Raw genomic sequence first — 20,549 nt, 5'->3', positions numbered from 1 at the left:
TCGGTTGCACGGGAGATTGATGAGATTAAATTTCTTCCTATTCAAAATTAAATAGAAAGACCTCTAACTTAACATGCCCTGATAAGATTATAACTGATATGTGAACGTCCATGCTTGTGTGGTCTAAAAATGTTTTAAAATCCTGTGTTTGAAATCTCTGAGCCTCAGCGATTCTCTACAAACAATATAAGAAGAATAGCTTAAAACAGAAAAAACAGAACATGTGTGTTCAAATGTATAAACCTCAATAGTTCTCTAAATCTACAAACAACACATGAACATGAATATATTAAGACAGGATAAAAGGTAATATAAGAATCAGAGTACATTAAGTCTCACACACACACACACCAAAGATTTGATCCTGTGGTTAAAAAACTATTAGCCTCAACAAATTTGTAGAGACAATGCAAGAACTGCATGGTAAAGTAACAAAAATAATGAATCTTCTACAAATAGTTAGAAGAACCAGATTAGCTTAACACAGGAAGAAGAAAAACTATCCAAAAACAAGAACCGCATGATAAAGTAAAAAAAACTAATGAATTTTCTACAAACAATTACAATTAGAAGAGTAGTTTAAAACAGGGAAACAATACAATGAAAAACATGTTTGTTGAGAGTGGGATTTGAAAAAAAAGCTAATGAATTCTCTACAAACAATTACAATTAGAAGAGTAGTTTAAAACAGGGAAACAATACAATGAAAAACATGTTTGTTGAGAGTGGGATTTGAAAAAAAAAACTAATGAATTCTCTACAAACAATTACAATTAGAAGAGTAGTTTAAAACAGGAAAAAGAAAAAAAATATTTGTTGAGAGTGGGATTTGAACCCACGCCCTTTCGGACCAGAACCTTAATCTGGCGCCTTAGACCAACTCGGCCATCTCAACTTGAATGACTCTAGTTCCATTAGCTAATACATGGTTCATTCATTAAGTGTTATCGCTTCAGATTTGATCAGTTTCATCATCATGCACCTGCCTCATTTTTCTTGTGCCAGTCAGATTATACTAAAGCCATGTACGGTTTACGAGGACAATGTTGTTGAAATAATCGTTATTACCTGCCGAATGCCATCTGCTCTGTTCAGAATGGTGGCGTTGGTAGGACTCCCAGTCCCAGTCACATGAGAGCTCGCTCCAGAAGCTGGTTTCAGCTTGGAAGACTGCATGCACCAGCCAGTAATATATATATATATATATATATATATATATATATATATATATATATATATTCGCTTCGATTAGAAGGTTAGAAGTGCAATCTGACCCACTTGAGAGATTGTTCGGTTGCACGGGAGATTGATGAGATTAAATTTTTTCCTATTCAAAATTAAATAGAAAGACCTCTAACTTAACATGCCCTGATAAGATTATAACTGATATGTGAACGTCCATGCTTGTGCGGTCTAAAAATGTTTTAAAATCCTGTGTTTGAAATCTCTGAGCCTCAGCGATTCTCTACAAACAATATAAGAAGAATAGCTTAAAACAGAAAAAACAGAACATGTGTGTTCAAATGTATAAACCTCAATAGTTCTCTAAATCTACAAACAACACATGAACATGAATATATTAAGACAGGATAAAAGGTAATATAAGAATCAGAGTACATTAAGTCTCACACACACACACACCAAAGATTTGATCCTGTGGTTAAAAAACTATTAGCCTCAACAAATTTGTAGAGACAATGCAAGAACTGCATGGTAAAGTAACAAAAATAATGAATCTTCTACAAATAGTTAGAAGAACCAGATTAGCTTAACACAGGAAGAAGAAAAACTATCCAAAAACAAGAACCGCATGATAAAGTAAAAAAAACTAATGAATTTTCTACAAACAATTACAATTAGAAGAGTAGTTTAAAACAGGGAAACAATACAATGAAAAACATGTTTGTTGAGAGTGGGATTTGAAAAAAAAGCTAATGAATTCTCTACAAACAATTACAATTAGAAGAGTAGTTTAAAACAGGGAAACAATACAATGAAAAACATGTTTGTTGAGAGTGGGATTTGAAAAAAAAAACTAATGAATTCTCTACAAACAATTACAATTAGAAGAGTAGTTTAAAACAGGAAAAAGAAAAAAAATATTTGTTGAGAGTGGGATTTGAACCCACGCCCTTTCGGACCAGAACCTTAATCTGGCGCCTTAGACCAACTCGGCCATCTCAACTTGAATGACTCTAGTTCCATTAGCTAATACATGGTTCATTCATTAAGTGTTATCGCTTCAGATTTGATCAGTTTCATCATCATGCACCTGCCTCATTTTTCTTGTGCCAGTCAGATTATACTAAAGCCATGTACGGTTTACGAGGACAATGTTGTTGAAATAATCGTTATTACCTGCCGAATGCCATCTGCTCTGTTCAGAATGGTGGCGTTGGTAGGACTCCCAGTCCCAGTCACATGAGAGCTCGCTCCAGAAGCTGGTTTCAGCTTGGAAGACTGCATGCACCAGCCAGTAATATATATATATATATATATATATATATATATATATATATATATATATATATATATATATATATATATATATATATATATATATTCGCTTCGATTAGAAGGTTAGAAGTGCAATCTGACCCACTTGAGAGATTGTTCGGTTGCACGGGAGATTGATGAGATTAAATTTTTTCCTATTCAAAATTAAATAGAAAGACCTCTAACTTAACATGCCCTGATAAGATTATAACTGATATGTGAACGTCCATGCTTGTGCGGTCTAAAAATGTTTTAAAATCCTGTGTTTGAAATCTCTGAGCCTCAGCGATTCTCTACAAACAATATAAGAAGAATAGCTTAAAACAGAAAAAACAGAACATGTGTGTTCAAATGTATAAACCTCAATAGTTCTCTAAATCTACAAACAACACATGAACATGAATATATTAAGACAGGATAAAAGGTAATATAAGAATCAGAGTACATTAAGTCTCACACACACACACACCAAAGATTTGATCCTGTGGTTAAAAAACTATTAGCCTCAACAAATTTGTAGAGACAATGCAAGAACTGCATGGTAAAGTAACAAAAATAATGAATCTTCTACAAATAGTTAGAAGAACCAGATTAGCTTAACACAGGAAGAAGAAAAACTATCCAAAAACAAGAACCGCATGATAAAGTAAAAAAAACTAATGAATTTTCTACAAACAATTACAATTAGAAGAGTAGTTTAAAACAGGGAAACAATACAATGAAAAACATGTTTGTTGAGAGTGGGATTTGAAAAAAAAGCTAATGAATTCTCTACAAACAATTACAATTAGAAGAGTAGTTTAAAACAGGGAAACAATACAATGAAAAACATGTTTGTTGAGAGTGGGATTTGAAAAAAAAAACTAATGAATTCTCTACAAACAATTACAATTAGAAGAGTAGTTTAAAACAGGAAAAAGAAAAAAAATATTTGTTGAGAGTGGGATTTGAACCCATGCCCTTTCGGACCAGAACCTTAATCTGGCGCCTTAGACCAACTCGGCCATCTCAACTTGAATGACTCTAGTTCCATTAGCTATTACATGGTTCATTCATTAAGTGTTATCGCTTCAGATTTGATCAGTTTCATCATCATGCACCTGCCTCATTTTTCTTGTGCCAGTCAGATTATACTAAAGCCATGTACGGTTTACGAGGACAATGTTGTTGAAATAATCGTTATTACCTGCCGAATGCCATCTGCTCTGTTCAGAATGGTGGCGTTGGTAGGACTCCCAGTCCCAGTCACATGAGAGCTCGCTCCAGAAGCTGGTTTCAGCTTGGAAGACTGCATGCACCAGCCAGTAATATATATATATATATATATATATATATATATATATATATATATATATAAGTACAACCAAAACCATGGTGGCGGTTGAGTTTCATGGAGGAAATAAGAATGTACTGACAATTGCAATGTCTTTTATCTGCTGTATCTGTGCGCTCCTGCTGTACAAAATGTTTCTTGAAGGATGGATCGGGCTTGGACCATTCCGTAGCTGCAAATGACAGGCATCTTTTGTTAATTAAACGCCACAGAAAAAAAGACGGATGTTCATGTCAGGATGACCTGCCTTAACTGCCTTAACATCAAGCAGTGGATATTTGGGCCTTGGCACCCAAGGAGGAGGAGGGGACATCTTCGCTAGCTCTTGTGCCGCAGAGAAGAACACGCTCTCCTGCAGCAGATTGCTGTTGTCGTCTGAAGCCTCGTGCTCTTGGCTTGGCTTCTCATCAGATTGCCCACTGCTACCAAATTGTTGCTGGAAACATGGTGTTCTGTGTTTAGGAGATGCAGGTGGAGTCCCTTTCTCTGACAGCCACTGCATCGGTGGAATAGGCGCAAGTGGCGTATCTACTTTGGCGTCTTCAGCAGCAGAAGAAGAAGAATTGTCAGGTGGCTCCAGAACAGGACCACTTCCTGGCAGCAGCAGCAGCAGGTTCTTGGAGTCAGCTGCTGTACATGTTTCAGGAGTGCTGCTGTTACTGTTACTGCATCGATCTGCATCTACTACCGATACATTAGTACAAGAGAAAATGCTTTCATGGTTCTCCAGATAGGACGGAAGGCTACGTATACCTGGGGCGGGGATGGCGATGGCTTCAAGTTCAGGGCTGCAATCCCCGATGCCAGTGGCTTGGGTCACCCGGAGGCTGCTACTACCTGCACGATAAGAGCGCGAGCGGTCGTTGTGATGCTTGGTGGTGTTCATGAAGAGCTTCCTCGGCAAGCTGCTGACTCTTGAGGCGATCTTGCCTTTGTACCTCGACCTCGTCGTATTACTCTCACAACCTTTCACCTCTGATGCTGAGTTCAGCCTGACCGCCTTCACCGTGGCACTGCTGCTAAGAGCCGCAGCATTCGATGTGGTAACAACGTGACTACTGATGGATCCACTAATAACCAAATTGGCTCCAATTTTCAAACAAAGAAAGGTGTCAGACAGGGAGATCCATTATCACTAATTCTGTTTAATATTGTAGTTGATATGTTAGCTATCTTAGTAAAGAGAGCAAAATTAGCCAACCAAATTTCAGGTGTCATTCCTAATTTAGTAGAAGATGGTTTATCCATTTTACAATATGCAGATGATACTATTATTATGGACCATAACTTGGACCAAGCCAGGAATTTAAAACTGCTGTTATGTGCTTTTGAGAAGCTTTCTGGCCTCAAGATAAATTTCCATAAAAGTGAAATATTTTGTTTTGGTCAGGCTACAGACTCAGAAACTCAATATGTACAACTATTTGGTTGTCGACATGGTTCTTTTCCTTTTAGATACCTTGGTATCCCTATGCACGTTAGAAAATTGAGAAATGTGGAGTGGAAAACAGTAGAGGAGAGAATAGAGAAGAAGCTTAGCAGTTGGAAAGGAAAATACCTATCCTTTGGTGGTAGATTGGTCTTAATAAACTCTGTCTTAGCAAGCCTAACTATGTTCATGCTCTCTTTTTTTAAGTTCCAAAAGGAGTACTACAAAAAATAGAGTATTATAGATCTAGGTTCTTTTGACAGAGCGATAATCAAAAGAAGAAATATAGGTTGATAAAATGGAACATTATTTGTCAACCGAAAGACCAAGGAGGGCTACAAATTCAAAACATTGAGATTAAGAATAAATGTTTGTTAGCCAAATGGTTATGGAAATTAATTAATGAGGAAGGGCTATGGCAACAAATACTTAGGAATAAGTATTGCAAAAATTACCTAATTGGAATAATTGAAAGGAAGCCGGGTGACTCTCATTTTTGGTCAGGACTTATGAAAGTCAAAGACCAATTCATGAGATTCGGATCCTTTCGACTAAACAATGGTCAACAAATCCGGTTTTGGGAAGATGTTTGGATTGGTACTGTTTCTTTTCAGCAAAAATACTCGTCATTATATAATATAGTGAGGAAGAAGACTGATATTGTAGCTTCTGTTCTCAGTTCTGTCCCGTTAAATGTATCTTTTAGAAGGTCATTGCAAGATAATGATCTTCGAAATTGGAATGAGCTGGTTATGAGTATAATGAATATTCAGCTCAATGATAATAAGGATACATTTAAATGGAATTTGAAAGCTAATAGAATCTTTACAGTTCATTCTATGTATCTTGCTGTTATTAATAATGGGGTGGTTGAAAGAAACACAATGATTTGGAAGCTTAAGATGCCCTTAAAGATTAAGATTTTCATGTGGTATATGTATAAGGGAGTAACTCTAACTAAAGATAATCTTGCTAAACGAAATTGGAATGGAAACACGCACTGTGTTTGGTGCCTAGCTAATGAGTCAATTCAACATTTGTTTTTTCAGTGCAAAAATGCACGTTTTATATGGGGTTTAGTCGAAAGATGTTTTGGGTTGAAACCACCACATAACACAATGCATATGTTCAGTTCCTGGCTTAATGGGATTGGGGGTAGATTGAAACAACTTCTACTAGTGGGTGCATCAGCGATTTGTTGGGCAATATGGCTTAGTAGAAATGATGTGGTTTTTGATAAATCTCCAATGAAAACATTTATGCAGGTAATTTACAGGGGAACTTATTGGTTCCGCTTCTGGAGTCAAATGCAGAAGGCTGAAGATGATAAAGAGTTGATAAAGACAGCGTGTCTGAAGATGGAGAATGTCGTCATGGAGATTTTCAGCAAGTATGGATGGAGGTTCACCAATAGGATTTGTAGTTAGGTGCTTTTATCCAAACTTTGTTTTCTGCATTAACTTGGTCAATATGGCGTGTTGAGTATTGTAATAAGGGGCTGTAGCTTCTTTGAAGCCAAGGCTGGATGATTATTTCCATTATCTAAAAAAGGTAGTAGCACCACCACTACTACCACCACCATCATCAGGTGGTTCCTGAAGATGGTGATGAGTAGTAGCAGCAGTAGCAGTAGGAAAGCGGCGAGCTTGTGGAGAGAGCCATGCCTTGAAAGAGCTCGTTCTCTCGAGCTCACTTGGGCTGGGTTGCGCTGTGCTACCTTCTTGCAGCTTCTGTTCCATGTTGGGCTGTTGAGGTGAAGGTTCGACCCTGTGAGCAGCTGTTTGCTGCATCAGCAGGAACATAGATAGGGCGGCACCTGTTGGCTGCTGCTGCTTCTGCTTGCCGACGATGCTGCTTCAGCATGCCTTGCTCATCAACCTTGGCAGAGTGAGCGCTGAAGAAGGAGGGGTCAGTGTATCTCTTGAGGCACGCTCCCTCGCCAGCAGCATCAAACCTGCAACGCAACACCACCAGCGCATGGATTGGATATTGGAGTTGGACTATTCATCATCGTTACTATTCATCGATGATATCTATCATTACTTTTTCGTCATCACTATTCATCGTTACCATTTATCGTTACTATTCATCGATCATCCAATCATCCCAAATTTCAACTACTCATCCATCATGTTGTTTAGCTTACCTAAGACCTACCAGACCAATATTCCAGTCATAGAAACTCCGGTAACTGTGATTTTCCTTCTAGTAAAAACTTCCCATCTGGTCACCCATTCCAATTTCTCCAAGTTGAGCACACTTAACTTTGAGATTCTTTCGAACCAGGCTTCCAAACTTAGATTCCAATAATTCTGGTTTCTGAATTCTTATCAAATTATTCTCTATCCAACCATGTCATACCTTAAACATGGTTCATATTCCAGAAAACTCCCAAAATACTCTTGTCTCATATTCTACCTATAATTTCCCTGTTCAGACTAAGTCAGTCGATTCACTCGTCACTATTCTCACCAACAGTGAACTCTACTGTACTACACCACATACACCCCGTTATAAATACATCCGGCTACTCTCTCCCTCCCCGCACACTCAACACCCTCAGCCAAGGCACTCAGTTACTCCGCTCGCTGGCTACGCGTATAGTGTTGCTTCGCCTCCAATCCACCCTCCTGGTAATCACCTCCGCTACACCACCAGTAATATCACAAGAAACATTTACATTTTACCCACTAGTCTAGATGTTGGGGACTTGTTCTCAAGTGGTATGAATTAAGAACAAGGCAACACAGAAAATGTTAAACGTTAAAGTCCTTCGTCCTTCGAAACATTATTTCCCTTGGGATATAATGGCCTTCGAACGAAGGTTATGAAGGACAAACCTTCAGCATAAGATAAAATGATGAAGAAGAAATCACATGAAATTATAAAATAACATAAACAATCATGTATTATTATCAATTCACTTCTATTTCATCTCTATTTTATTATTATGGAAATTGGGAATGATATCAAATTACAAATGTACCTTCGGATTGAAAGAAGGTGAAAGTACAAGCGTGACGCAAAAAGTAAAATACCAAGTCCGCGTGAACAGTACGGGAGCACTGTTCATCTATTTATAGGCACGGGACGCAGCCCATGTAAAATTACATTTATGCCCTTCGTAGTCGACTACAATAATGACACAAAACATCATGAGTCTTTAAGTCATTTCATCTTTGAGTCGGTTCACTCCTTCGACTTGAGATTTGCCATTGTGCCGAAGCTTTATAGGTGATAGCTTCGGCGCTGCTTCTGAGACGATCGGCCGAAGGTGTTCTCTTTCTTTAGGATCTTCGGCTACGAAGCATACCCCCACCACTAGACGTCTTGCTCAGATCTACCCTGTCCAAATTCTCTACTCAGTTTTGCCCTCCCACCTTCACAACCCACACAAAAATCCCCTCACGACACTATTCCTTCCGTCAAAAGCCTCTTACAGGTGGACCAGCTTACAAGTGAGACCCACATAGCTTCATAGCGAGGAAAAAGACGCAGAAAAAAGAGGGCAAAAAATGCCGCATGGGCCAAGATTTGAACCCATTCCCCTTACCCACACAGAGCCTCACAACAGAATGCAATAACCAATGGGACAGATACAGAATTCGTGTGTGTCATGCAAAAACGACTTTATAACGTGTACATACTAGTATAAACCATACCAAAATTTCTAAAACGTAGCTAATTTGAACTAAAGCTACCTCAAATAAAGTTGGCCAAAACATAAAAATATATATTTAGAGTTACAAATAGAAACTTACTTCATATACATATTTTTAAAAAATATATATAATGTTTATGGTGCATTATTTTATTCTTGCGTTTGTTGGTCATTTTAAAAAAATAAAAAATACCAAATATAGTAAAAAAAGTGAAACTTGGCATGGAGTCATAATTTGGTCCTAGTTACTTGAGATAAAAAATTAGAGAACTATACAAAAATATGAATATATGTGCTTCACAAATGGACACGTCTCTCGTTAAGTTTCGTAACATTCAACCATAACTACGCAATTTGAGCTATATTTCGTACTTTTGTTTATTTTGTTGCTTCAAAAGTGTATAACATGTTCATCTAACAGTTACAAACTTACTTCGTGTAAAGATGCCACTTTTTTATTGTTTACTAACTTATATGCTTTAAATATCTTTTCAAGCTGAAAATAAATAAATAAATAAATACCAAATGTTGTCAGAAAATAGTGAAACTTGGCATGGAGTCATAATTTGGTCCTACCTACTTGAGATAAATAGAGCATGAGGTTATACAAAAGTGTCAATATAGGTGCTTCACAAATGGACACATCTCTCACTATGTTTCATAACATTCAACTGTAACATTAGTGCTTGAGCTATATTTCTTACGTTTATCATTGTCTTTGCTTCAAAAGTGCACCATTAGGTCATCTAACAGTTACAAACTTACTTCATGTAAATATGCCACTTTTTTTATTATCTACTAATTTACATGCTTTAGATGCCTTTTCATGCCGAAAATAAATAAATAAATACCAAATATGGTCAGAAAATAGTGAAACTTGGCATGGAGTCATAATTTGGTCCTAGTTGCTTGTGGTAAATAGATCATGAGGTTATGAAAAAGTATGAATATAGGTGCTTCACAAATGGACACATCTCTCACTATGTTCATAACATTCAACTATAACATCAGTGCTTGAGCTATATTTCTTACTTTTTCTTTGTTTTTGCTTCAAAAGTGCACCATTAGTTCATCTAACAGTTACAAACTTACTTCATGTAAATATGCCACTTTTTTATTGTTTACTAATTTATATGCTTTAAATGCCTTTTCAAGCCGAAAATAAATAAATAAATACCAAATGTTGTCAGAAAATAGTAAAACTTGGCACGGAGTCATAATTTGGTCCTAGCTACTTGAGATAAATAGATCATGAGGTTATGCAAAGTGTCAATATATGTGCTTCACAAATGGACACATCTATCTCTAAGTTTCATGACATTCAACTATAACATCAGTGCTTGAGCTATATTTCTTACATTTGTCATTGTTTTTGCTTCAAAAGTGCACCAATAGTTCATCTAACAGTTACAAACTTACTTCATGTAAAGATGCCACTTTTTTTTATTGTTTACTAATTTATATGCTTTAAATGCCTTTTCAAGCCGAAAATAAATAAATAAATACCAAATGTTGTCAGAAAATAGTGAAACTTGGCATGGAGTCATAACTTGGTCCTAGCTACTTGATATAAATAGATCATGAGGTTATGCAAAAGTGTCAATATAGGTGCTTCACAAATGGACACATCTATCTCTAAGTTTTCATGACATTCAACTATAACATCAGTGCTTGAGCTATATTTCTTACGTTTGTCATTGTTTTTGCTTCAAAAGTGCACCAGTAGTTCATCTAATAGTTACAAACTTACTTCATGTAAAGATGCCACTTTTTTTATTGTTTACTAATTTATATGCTTTAAATGCCTTTTCAAGCCGAAAATAAATAAATAAATACCAAATGTTGTCAGAAAATAGTGAAACTTGGCATGGAGTCATAACTTGGTCCTAGCTACTTGAGATAAATAGATCATGAGGTTATGCAAAAGTGTCAATATAGGTGCTTCACAAATGGACACATCTATCTCTAAGTTTTCATGACATTCAACTATAACATCAGTGCTTGAGCTATATTTCTTACGTTTGTCATTGTTTTTGCTTCAAAAGTGCACCATTAGGTCATCTAACAGTTACAAACTTACTTCATGTAAATATGCCACTTTTTTATTATCTACTAATTTATATGCTTTAAATGCCTTTTCAAGCTAAAAATAAATAAATAAATATCAAATATGACCAGAAATAGTGAAACTTGGTATGGAGTCATAATTTGGTCCTAGTTGCTTGGGGTAAATAGATCATAAGGTTATGCAAAAGTGTGAATATAGCAATGCAAAACCATGGGCACATCTCCTGTTAGCAACAAAATAAAAAAAGAAAAAAAGCTAGATAGAAGGGATTCAAACCCACATCTTGAAGTACCTGCAAGCTAAGACAAACCACTACACCATGTGCATATTAATATCATAGAGACAAAGCGGCTCTATTTGAGCAATTAAGTATCGGTTTTATTAATATTCAGCACCACATGTTCAGTCCAAGTACAAATGCCTGTGCATGTTTAGTCCAACAGAAATTTAGGCATGCAACAGCAATTCAGATCCTGTGCATGTTCAGCAATTCAGTTTTCTAGACACAGGCATGCAACGACAAATGTCCAACAACACATGTTCTGTCCAAGATACGAACAACAGTCTCAGTTTCAACTAGCAAATTCAGCAGCACATGCAACAATAAATGTTCAGTTTCAACTAGCAGCAAATGTTCAGTTTCAATTAGTAGTTCAACCAGCAAATGTTTAGATACAAAAAGCAAATGTTCCCCTGCTCTTTGTCTTCCCTGTTCAACGTAGTTGAGCAGAGCACGCCCTAGCCCCTGCCATTGACAGGAGAGCTCACTGTACAGAGCTCGCCATAGCTGAGCAGAGCACGCGCCGGAGACAGGGACGAGCTGGAGGAGGATCCGCCTGCGCCCGCTGGCCATCGGAGCCCGTGCACGCCGCCGCCGGAGGAGAGGGCTAGGGAGTGTGCCGCGCCGGAGAACAAGCAGGCCGCGCTGCCAGAGATCCGCCTGCGCCGCGCACGCCTAGGACCCGCGCGTGACACACGCGCTGAGGTCCGCACATTGAGATCCATGCGCGTCATGCTCGCCGGGGACTTGCCCGCGCACGCCTAGGATCTGCCGCGCAACGCACACCGGAGACCCGCCCGCGCTGCCTGGGACCCGCGCCGTGCCATGCCGCCTGGACACCCGTGCCGTGCCACGCGCCGGAGAAGGGCCCGCCCCCACCGCACGCTAGTGAAGGCCACTGGGGCTGCCGCACGCCGGAGAAGGGAGCGGTGAAGAGCGATGGACCAGCCGCTGCCAGCGAACCTAGGAGCGTGCTCGCGTGCGATTGAATTTGGGAAGAGAAGCAGGGGAAAGGGGAGCGGGTCCCACTGGTAAGGTGTCAGGTCCACCTGTAAGAGCCTTTGACGGGAGAATATACCGCCGTGAGGTGATTTCTGAGCAAAGTGTGGAGGTGGGAGGAGAAAACTGAGTAGAGAATTTGTGCGTGGGTAGATTTGAGTAGCGCGTTGTAACACCCTGAATTTGGGGGTATAAAATTTCTTTGCTCATATTCACAAATTCAGGTGTTACTTCCCTTTTCTCATCATTCCTCATTCTTTTCTTTCTCATTTCTATAGGAGAAAAGTGCTTATTTTATTTGTAATAATAGTTTAATATGTTAAACCCTAAGGGAGTATGAATTGTTGCATCATGTTGAACTCTAGGTTTCACTTTTGCTTGGTGCATAATTCTTGGAAAGTTTGATTTGAATTTGTGGCTCATTTGAATTTGAATCAAATAGAGAAAATAAGAAGAAAAAAGAGGAAACAATTCCAGAATAAAAAGAAAAGAGAAAGAGGCCCAACCCCGCCGCCCCCTCGGCCTTTCGGCCCAGCCAGCCCATCCCGCGCGCGCGCCTCTCCCCCCCGCTCTCTCTGCCCTGGCGGGCCCGCCTGTCAGCGCAGCCGCCTCTCGCGCGCCCGCCTCCGCTCTCCTCTCTCTCTCTGCTCGCGGGCCCGGGCTGTCATCCCCGTCTTCCTCGCGTAACCGCCGCCCGAGCTGCGCGCGCCCGCTTTCTCCGCGCCCACGTCGCGCGTGGAGCTCGCAACTGACCAGCCCCTGGCCACTTGAGCCCCGAACCCCACTCGCCCTCGCCCCCTCCCCCATTTGCGCTCTAGCGGACCCCTCTTCCACCTCTCCCTCGCTGCGCGCACGCCAGAGCGCCGCCGCCACGAATCCCCGCCGTCCCGAGCCCGTTTCTCGGCCGCCGTTGGAGCTCCGCCGTGTCCGTTGCCACGGTGAGCTTCGCCCCGGTGTCCGCAACCCGGGACGCGCCTCAATTCCCTTTCCCCCTCCCTATTTCTCTCTGCCCACGCTCACCCGCCGCTCCCCGTGCAACCGCGGAGGTCCGCCACCGTCGCCCCGGGCCACCGTCGCGCCATTCCCGCCGCCGAGGAGTCCCCGGAGCCCGCCTTGAGGTAAGGGACCTCTCCCGCCCCTATCGACCCGTGTATTGCCTTCTGCCGCGTTTAATTCCTCGCCGGAGTAGAGTAACCCCGCCGCCGAGCCGCTCCGCCGTGAACCGCCCCCCTCCGGTGCCCCTGCCCCGACCCAGACCCCACCAGAGGACTCCCCGTGCCCTCCCCAACCTTCCCGGCCACTCAGGTCGCCCCAGAGGCCCGCCAAACGCCCGCGCCCCTCGTCTCCGGCGAGCCCTCCGCCGCGGGGACGAGCGCCGCCGCCCCAGCTAGCCGTAGGAGAAGCCCAGGCCGGCCACCCGACCCCCGCCGTTCATCCCAGATCGGACGACCCTGATTCAATTAGCCCGGGCCCAATCCTGGCCGCCTACCAGAGATCCAACGGCCCAGGGCCGCTTCCCTCACACCCCGCGCCCGCTCTGCCCGCTGGCCCCGCCTGTCAGCCTGCCCGCGCACGCTCTGCCCGCCGGCCCCGCCTGTCAGCCTGCCCGCGCCCCGCGCTGCCCGCCTGGTCCCGCCTGTCAGTCGCCCAGGCCGCCGCGCGCTCGCGCGCCCGCCCGCAGTATCTAATCCTGGCCGTTCGCTTTAGATCTGACGGCCGTAGTAGCCCGATACCCCTTCGCCCGCGCATTTTCTTAAAGAGACCCCCGGTTTTCTGGAATTTGAACCCGCCGTCCCTGGTTTCTCGCAGTTAGGTCCCTGGACCTTTTAATTAATTCAAAATAGGTATTTAGGGTATATTTTTAATCCCCAAACTTGTAAAATTCATAACTTTGTCATAATAACTCCAAATTAGGTGCTTCAAATTGCAAAATGCTCATGATGTTTTTGTCTATCTATTTAACCAATGTTTTCCTGCTGTTTCCATGTACCAATTAATAGTTAATCACCAGGATAGGATTAAGGCTATTGGAACCCCATTTGAGACAATTAGAAATTGGTAGACTTTAATAAAAGTTGGAGTACTTAAGATTAGGGACTTAAACACCTAAGTTTAGGAACTTAAAACCAGGTAATGATTTAATCCCACCACTGACTTAAACTTGACTAGTGGATAATGAATCACTTTGTATAGTCCTCTACCCCAGACCTAGGGAACACCAGAGTGCCTATCCCTTTTCTGCTATGAACTTGTGATCTCTTTGCTGCATATGTCTTGTATGTTGCTTTTGTTTGTTATCTTCCCAAGTGCATAGTGTGAATGATTACTTTACGTAGACAACGAGCAGTCTGTGTGTCCCGAGGAAGTTGCAGAGGAAGTCCCTGATCAGCAGTTTGGTGAAGGCAAGTGTCCTCTGTCCCATTATGTCCTATTCATTTATAACTTACTACCCCGCACTACTTACTTGAAACCTAAGGATTGACTAGCTTTACATTTTACTTTATCCTTGATGACCTTATGGGCTATTATGGTTAGCACTTTGCTATTGCTTTAACATAATCAATGAACATGATGTGACTATTTATGATACTGTTATCCTGATGATGTTGATGATCTTGTGATACTCTAGGGGGCTCAGGCTGTTTCCTGAGTACCTCTCTGTAAGGACTGGTTCGTTGAGAGACCACCCGGGATAACAGTGCAACCATGAGGGTGAAATGGGATGCCCTTAGCTGATTAATTAGATGAACTAGAGGTGTAGTTGCTTAGCTGTCGTGCCGTCAATGGGGTCCAGGCACAGTGCTTGCTCTGCCGAGGCTGAGTGCCGAGGTTCTTTCGTTTTGCTCTTTGTTAGTCACTCTCCTGCGGGGAGGGGTACTGTGTTTATCAAACTGGAGAAACCTAACGGGCAGCTATGATCTCTAGGGAATCTTTGTAAAAGCTACGTAGTGATGCCCTGCCGGACCACCTAGGTAGTGGTCAATGGGGATTAGCTCTCCCCGGGTAGAAAGGGAATCATGACTCATGGGTAAAGTGTGCAACCTCTGCAGAGGGTAGTGAAACTGGTATATCAGCCGTGCTCACGGTTAAGAGCAGCCTTGGGATCCTCTTTGATTAGAGATACAGATGGTTCGAGATACAAGGATTATGTTATGGTTTTGGTTCGACTATGATGATGTTGTTCCTCGATGAGGAAATGGTTTACGGGTTGGATAATGCTAAAATCTGGCTTCTACTAATGATAAATACCTGACCAACTAAAAGCAACTACTTGAGCCTAACCCCACATAAAGCTAGTCCACTTCAGCCAAACGGGACATTTGCTGAGTACGTTGATGTGTACTCATCCTTGCTTTACCACAAAACACCAGGTTGCCCGCATTGTAACCACTGCTCAGGAGAAGGCGAAGCCGTGGAAGGAGACTTCCAGGAGTTCCAAGACTACGATGAATTCTAGGTGTGGGTTGGCGGCAAACCCCTAGTCAGCTGCCTGTGAAGGCCTTATCTTTACTGCGTTTCGCAGTACTTTGATTTACTTGTTAAGACAATGACTATGTGGATGTCTATGACTCTATGATGTAATAAGTACTCTTTTATGTTATTATTCGAGCATTGTGTGATGATGTTCATTTATGTAATCGCTGTGTACGTGAGTTCTGATCCTGGCACGTACATAGTTCGCATTCGGTTTGCCTTCCAAAACCGGGTGTGACATAAGTGGTATCAAAGCCCATGCTGACTGTAGGACCGCTGACCTAGAGTAGCACTGGTCGTACTAAGGACTATTGACCCTCCCCCTCACCTTGACCTCTGATGTTACTTCAAAAGTCGGTCACCTCGACCAACCCTATGTTTTACTACATATATATACTATACTATACCTTGTTAAATTTTTTTTATCTGGTTCTATTTATGGTTCATTCACTGGTCATATTAGTTCTGTTCTTACTCTTGTGCTTACGGTATCTTTTGTAGATGGCTCGTCTTAGACACACTGCACGTAAGTCGGTGATTCCTTTCCTGCCGTCTCGACTTGCGGAGCGTCCTCTGCACCGCACCGTGTCCGGTCAGTCGAGTCACCTGGAGAGATTGCACCACCGCCTGCGTGAGGAGCAGGAACGCCAGCGCCAGCACAGAGAGCAGCAGGGCTCTTCCTCCCCACCCCAGCGAGAGGTGGAGTCCGTGAGGCCCCGTTCCTCTGTTGCCCAGCTGGAGGCGCCCCCTGCACCACCGCGGGACGTCCCGGCTGTTGGAGGAGCTACTGGAGGAGGTTCTGGAGGAGACCCCGACGACGACGACTCAGACCACAGCACGGAGTCTTCTGAGCCGCAGGAGGCGGAAGGATGGGTCGCCCGACCCATCACCCGTGACGCCGCTCGCGGTTGTCACTTCCACGACGCACTCGACACCTTGCTGCGCCAGGCTTTCGACCGGCACACCTGGTCGATCGAGTATCGTTGTGTAGTCTACCAGCACAGTCGCGGGAGGTACCCGGACCGCTGGGAGGCTACCTGCCTAGTTCGCCGTCCGGAGGATGACCTCCGGGGTGCGGAGGCCGTTTCGGAGCACTACTCCATCTCCGAGAGGGACGCTGCAGAGGCGGCTATGCAGGATGCAGCACGACATGCACTCTCTCAGTACTGTTCTTTGTTCGGTGGCGTGGCCGACGGTCTTAACCTTCGGTACTACCCCCGCCGCCCTACTGGCAGCACGGAGAGTGTGGTTGTCTCACCTGTTGGTGAGGCTAACCCTAGGTTGAGCAGCACAGTCAACCTAGTCGCAGTGCTTAACACCGAGCTGGATCACTCTCTGGACGAGCTAAGCAGGGCTCGAACGGAGATTGCGGAGTTGCGTGCTGAGTTGGCAGAGCGCCATCACCAGGAGGGTGGTTCCTCCGCTCCTGTCGGGACTCAGCACCCATACCGCTCACCGCCACGTGGTCACCACACTTATGGTTCCCCCGTCTGTAAGACCAGGATAGATCTGGATCCTTAGATCGTTAGCGTCGGAGTTTGTAATGATTCTTAAGTCAGATGTCTCAGTCTTAGGTAGTCAGTTTAGTTTGCTTACCAGTTGCTTCCATTTAGTTTAGTTTGCTTATCAGTTGCTTTCATGTTTGTTATGATGAACTTGTGCTTGATTTGAATCTTTGTAATGACTGTAGCCAACATGTGGGTTTCCCCTGCAGTTTGGCTTAGCTAGTAATGTTAATAAAGTCAGTTGTTTAGTTGGGAAACCCTTTACTTCTACTTTCCTTTCCTATCTGAGGAGCTGTGTTGAATCATGAATGAGGATCAGTGAAGCTCGTTGTTCACTCAGTGTCATGAAGAATTCTGTATTCTCTTTTCTTATGCTGAAGGGTTGTAAGATCAATGCTGATGTATGAATGTCTTCCACAGATGTCTGACAACAGGCGCCGATGCAACAGGCGTGCCCAGCAAGAGCAGCATGACCAGCAGGAGGAACAACAGAGGCAGCCTCCCCCACCACCCCCGATGTCAGTGGAGCAGATGTTCTTGATGCAGACTCAGGCAGTGCAGGCCATTGGGCAGACTCTGGCAGCCATGTAGCAGGCTCAACAGCAACCCCAACCCCAATTGCAAGTGCAGATGCCCCAGATGCCACGGGATAAGCGTGGCGAGTTCATGAGAGGGCACCCTCCTACCTTCGCCCATTCTGCTGACCCCATGGATGCAGAAGACTGGCTGCGCGCAGTGGAAAGGGAGCTGCGCACCGCCCAATGTGACGACAGGGAGAAGGTTCTGTATGGCCCCCGTCAGCTGAGGGGAGCAGCCCAGTCCTGGTGGGAGTCCTACCTCGCCACCCATGCTGACCCCGAAGCCATCACTTGGGAAGAATTCAGTGAGAGTTTCCGCAGGTACCATGTGCCAGAGGGACTGATGATCGTGAAGAAGGAGGAGTTTCTGGCTCTGAAGCAGGGTCCCCTGTCTGTTAGTGAGTACAGAGACAAGTTTCTGCAGCTGTCTCGCTATGCACCCGAGGATGTCGACACTGATGCCAAGAGGCAGTACAGGTTCATGAGGGGTTTGGTGGATCCCCTGCATTACCAGCTGATGAATCACACCTTCCCCACCTTCCAGCATCTGATCGATAGGGCAGTGATGACTGAGAAGAAGCGTAAGGATATGGAAGATCGGAAGCGCAAGATGAGTGGACCCCAGTCCGGAGGCATCAGCCGTCCACGTTTCTCAGGCAGTTCATCTCAGCAAGGCAGACCTGGTCACCCACAGGGATATCAGAATCAGAATCAGCGTCCGCATCAGCAGCAGTTTCAGAGGCAGTACCCACAGCAGCAGCAGCAGTATCGTCAGCACAGCCAGCAGGGAAGTAATCAGTATCAGAAGCAGAACAACCAGGCACCTCGCCTTCCTGCCCCAGCAGCAAATCAGAGCAACCAAGCAGCCCCAGCACAAGGAGGAGGCAGAGGATGTTTCCACTGTGGAGATCAAGGCCACTGGGCGATGCAGTGCCCAAAGAAGATGGCTCAGCAGCAGACCAACCCCAATGCGCCAACAAGGCAAGGTGTACTGCAGCCGGCAGCAGGCAATCGTAACCAAGCGTACCACCGTGGGAAGGTGAACCACTTGGAGGCCGAGGCGATCCAGGATGCACCAGATGTGGCAGTAGGTATGTTCTCAGTCGAATCTCATCCCGCAAAAGTGCTATTTGATACTGGTGCAACTCATTCATTTGTCACTGCAACCTGGGTAGAATTGCATAACATCTCAGTAGAGGCAATGATGCCGCTCATGACGATTAATTCGGTTGGTGGCAAGGTGCAAACAGATAAAATATGCTCAAATATAATGGTGGAAATAAGGGGGATAGGATTCCCCAGTGACTTAATAGTAATAGACACCCCTGGGATAGATGTTATTCTAGGGATGAACTGGTTAATGAAGTATGAAGCAAATGTTAGTTGTGACAAGAGGACCGTAACATTGAAGTCCCCGTCAGGAGAAGAGGTAGTGGCCGAGCTAAGGATGCCTAAGTCAGAAGAGGGAGTTTGCCATCAGATTTCAGTTGATAGTAAGGAACCCAACCCGCTCGAGGCTATCAAGGTTGTGTCAGACTTTCCGGATGTGTTTCCCGAGGAGCTAACGGGCATGCCACCCGAGAGAAAGGTTGAATTTGCCATAGAGCTTATCCCTGGTACCGCCCCCATTTCCAAAAGAGCCTATCGAGTGTCTGGACCAGAATTGGTGGAACTCAAGAAGCAGATAGATGAGATGTTAGAGAAGGGGTACATAAGGCCAAGTACCTCGCCTTGGGCCGCTCCAGTGTTGTTTGTAGAGAAGAAAGATGGTACCAAAAGGATGTGCATAGACTACAGAGCCTTGAATGAAGTCACTGTCAAGAACAAGTACCCCCTGCCAAGGATAGAAGATTTGTTCGACCAGCTCAGAGGTGCCAGCGTATTCTCGAAGATAGATCTGAGATCAGGTTACCATCAGCTCAGAATCCGACCCTCGGATATACCGAAGACGGCATTCATCACCAAGTACGGGTTATATGAGTTCACAGTTATGTCCTTTGGTTTGACAAATGCGCCAGCCTTCTTTATGTACCTGATGAACAGTGTGTTCATGGATTATCTGGACAAGTTTGTGGTAGTATTCATCGATGACATTCTCATATACTCTCAAAGTGAGGAAGATCATGTAGAGCATTTGAAGATGGTATTGCAAAGACTTCGAGAGCATCAGTTGTATGCCAAGCTGGGCAAATGCGAGTTCTGGATTCATGAAGTCTTATTTCTGGGTCACATCATAAACCAAGATGGGTTAGCAGTGGATCCAAAGAAAGTAGCAGATATCCTGAACTGGAAAGCACCGAAGGATGTTCGTGGGATCAAGAGCTTCATTGGAATGGCTGGATATTATAGGCGTTTCATTGAAGGCTTCTCAAAGATTGCTCGACCAATGACAGCGTTACTAGCGAAGAAAGTTGAGTTTAAATGGACTCAAAAGTGTCAGGAAGCATTTGAAGAACTGAAGAATAGATTGACTACAGCTCCTGTGTTAGTCCTGCCTGATGTTCACAAGTCATTCTCAGTGTATTGCGATGCTTCGTACACCGGATTGGGATGTGTGCTAATGCAAGAAGGAAGAGTGGTAGCATACTCATCTCGACACCTGAAGATCCATGAGAAAAATTACCCCACACATGACCTGGAGTTGGCAGCAGTGGTTCATGCCTTAAAGACCTGGAGACATTACCTGTATGGGCAGAAGTGCGACATCTACACGGATCATAAAAGTC

The 20,549-nt window shown here is 43.6% G+C and overlaps 3 non-coding genes and 1 pseudogene across 3 annotated transcripts; all 4 read right to left on the bottom strand.

Annotated features, from left to right (window-relative positions):
• Positions 1-814: 814 nt before the first annotated feature.
• On the bottom strand, positions 815-895 carry TRNAL-AAG (transfer RNA leucine (anticodon AAG)). The gene has a single exon. It is a non-coding gene; the product is annotated as a tRNA-Leu (tRNA).
• A 1,209-nt stretch (positions 896-2,104) lies between these two features.
• On the bottom strand, positions 2,105-2,185 carry TRNAL-AAG (transfer RNA leucine (anticodon AAG)). Its single transcript has one exon. It is a non-coding gene; the product is annotated as a tRNA-Leu (tRNA).
• A 1,243-nt stretch (positions 2,186-3,428) lies between these two features.
• TRNAL-AAG (transfer RNA leucine (anticodon AAG)) lies at positions 3,429-3,509 on the bottom strand. Its single transcript has one exon. It is a non-coding gene; the product is annotated as a tRNA-Leu (tRNA).
• A 42-nt stretch (positions 3,510-3,551) lies between these two features.
• LOC103627988 (uncharacterized) lies at positions 3,552-12,001 on the bottom strand (annotated as a pseudogene).
• Between the last annotated feature and the right edge of the window lie 8,548 nt (positions 12,002-20,549).

The sequence above is a fragment of the Zea mays genome, chromosome 5 (assembly GCF_902167145.1).
Source record: "Zea mays cultivar B73 chromosome 5, Zm-B73-REFERENCE-NAM-5.0, whole genome shotgun sequence".
Classification (NCBI taxonomy): Eukaryota; Viridiplantae; Streptophyta; class Magnoliopsida; order Poales; family Poaceae; genus Zea; species Zea mays.
This window is presented reverse-complemented; position numbering and strand designations above follow the sequence as displayed.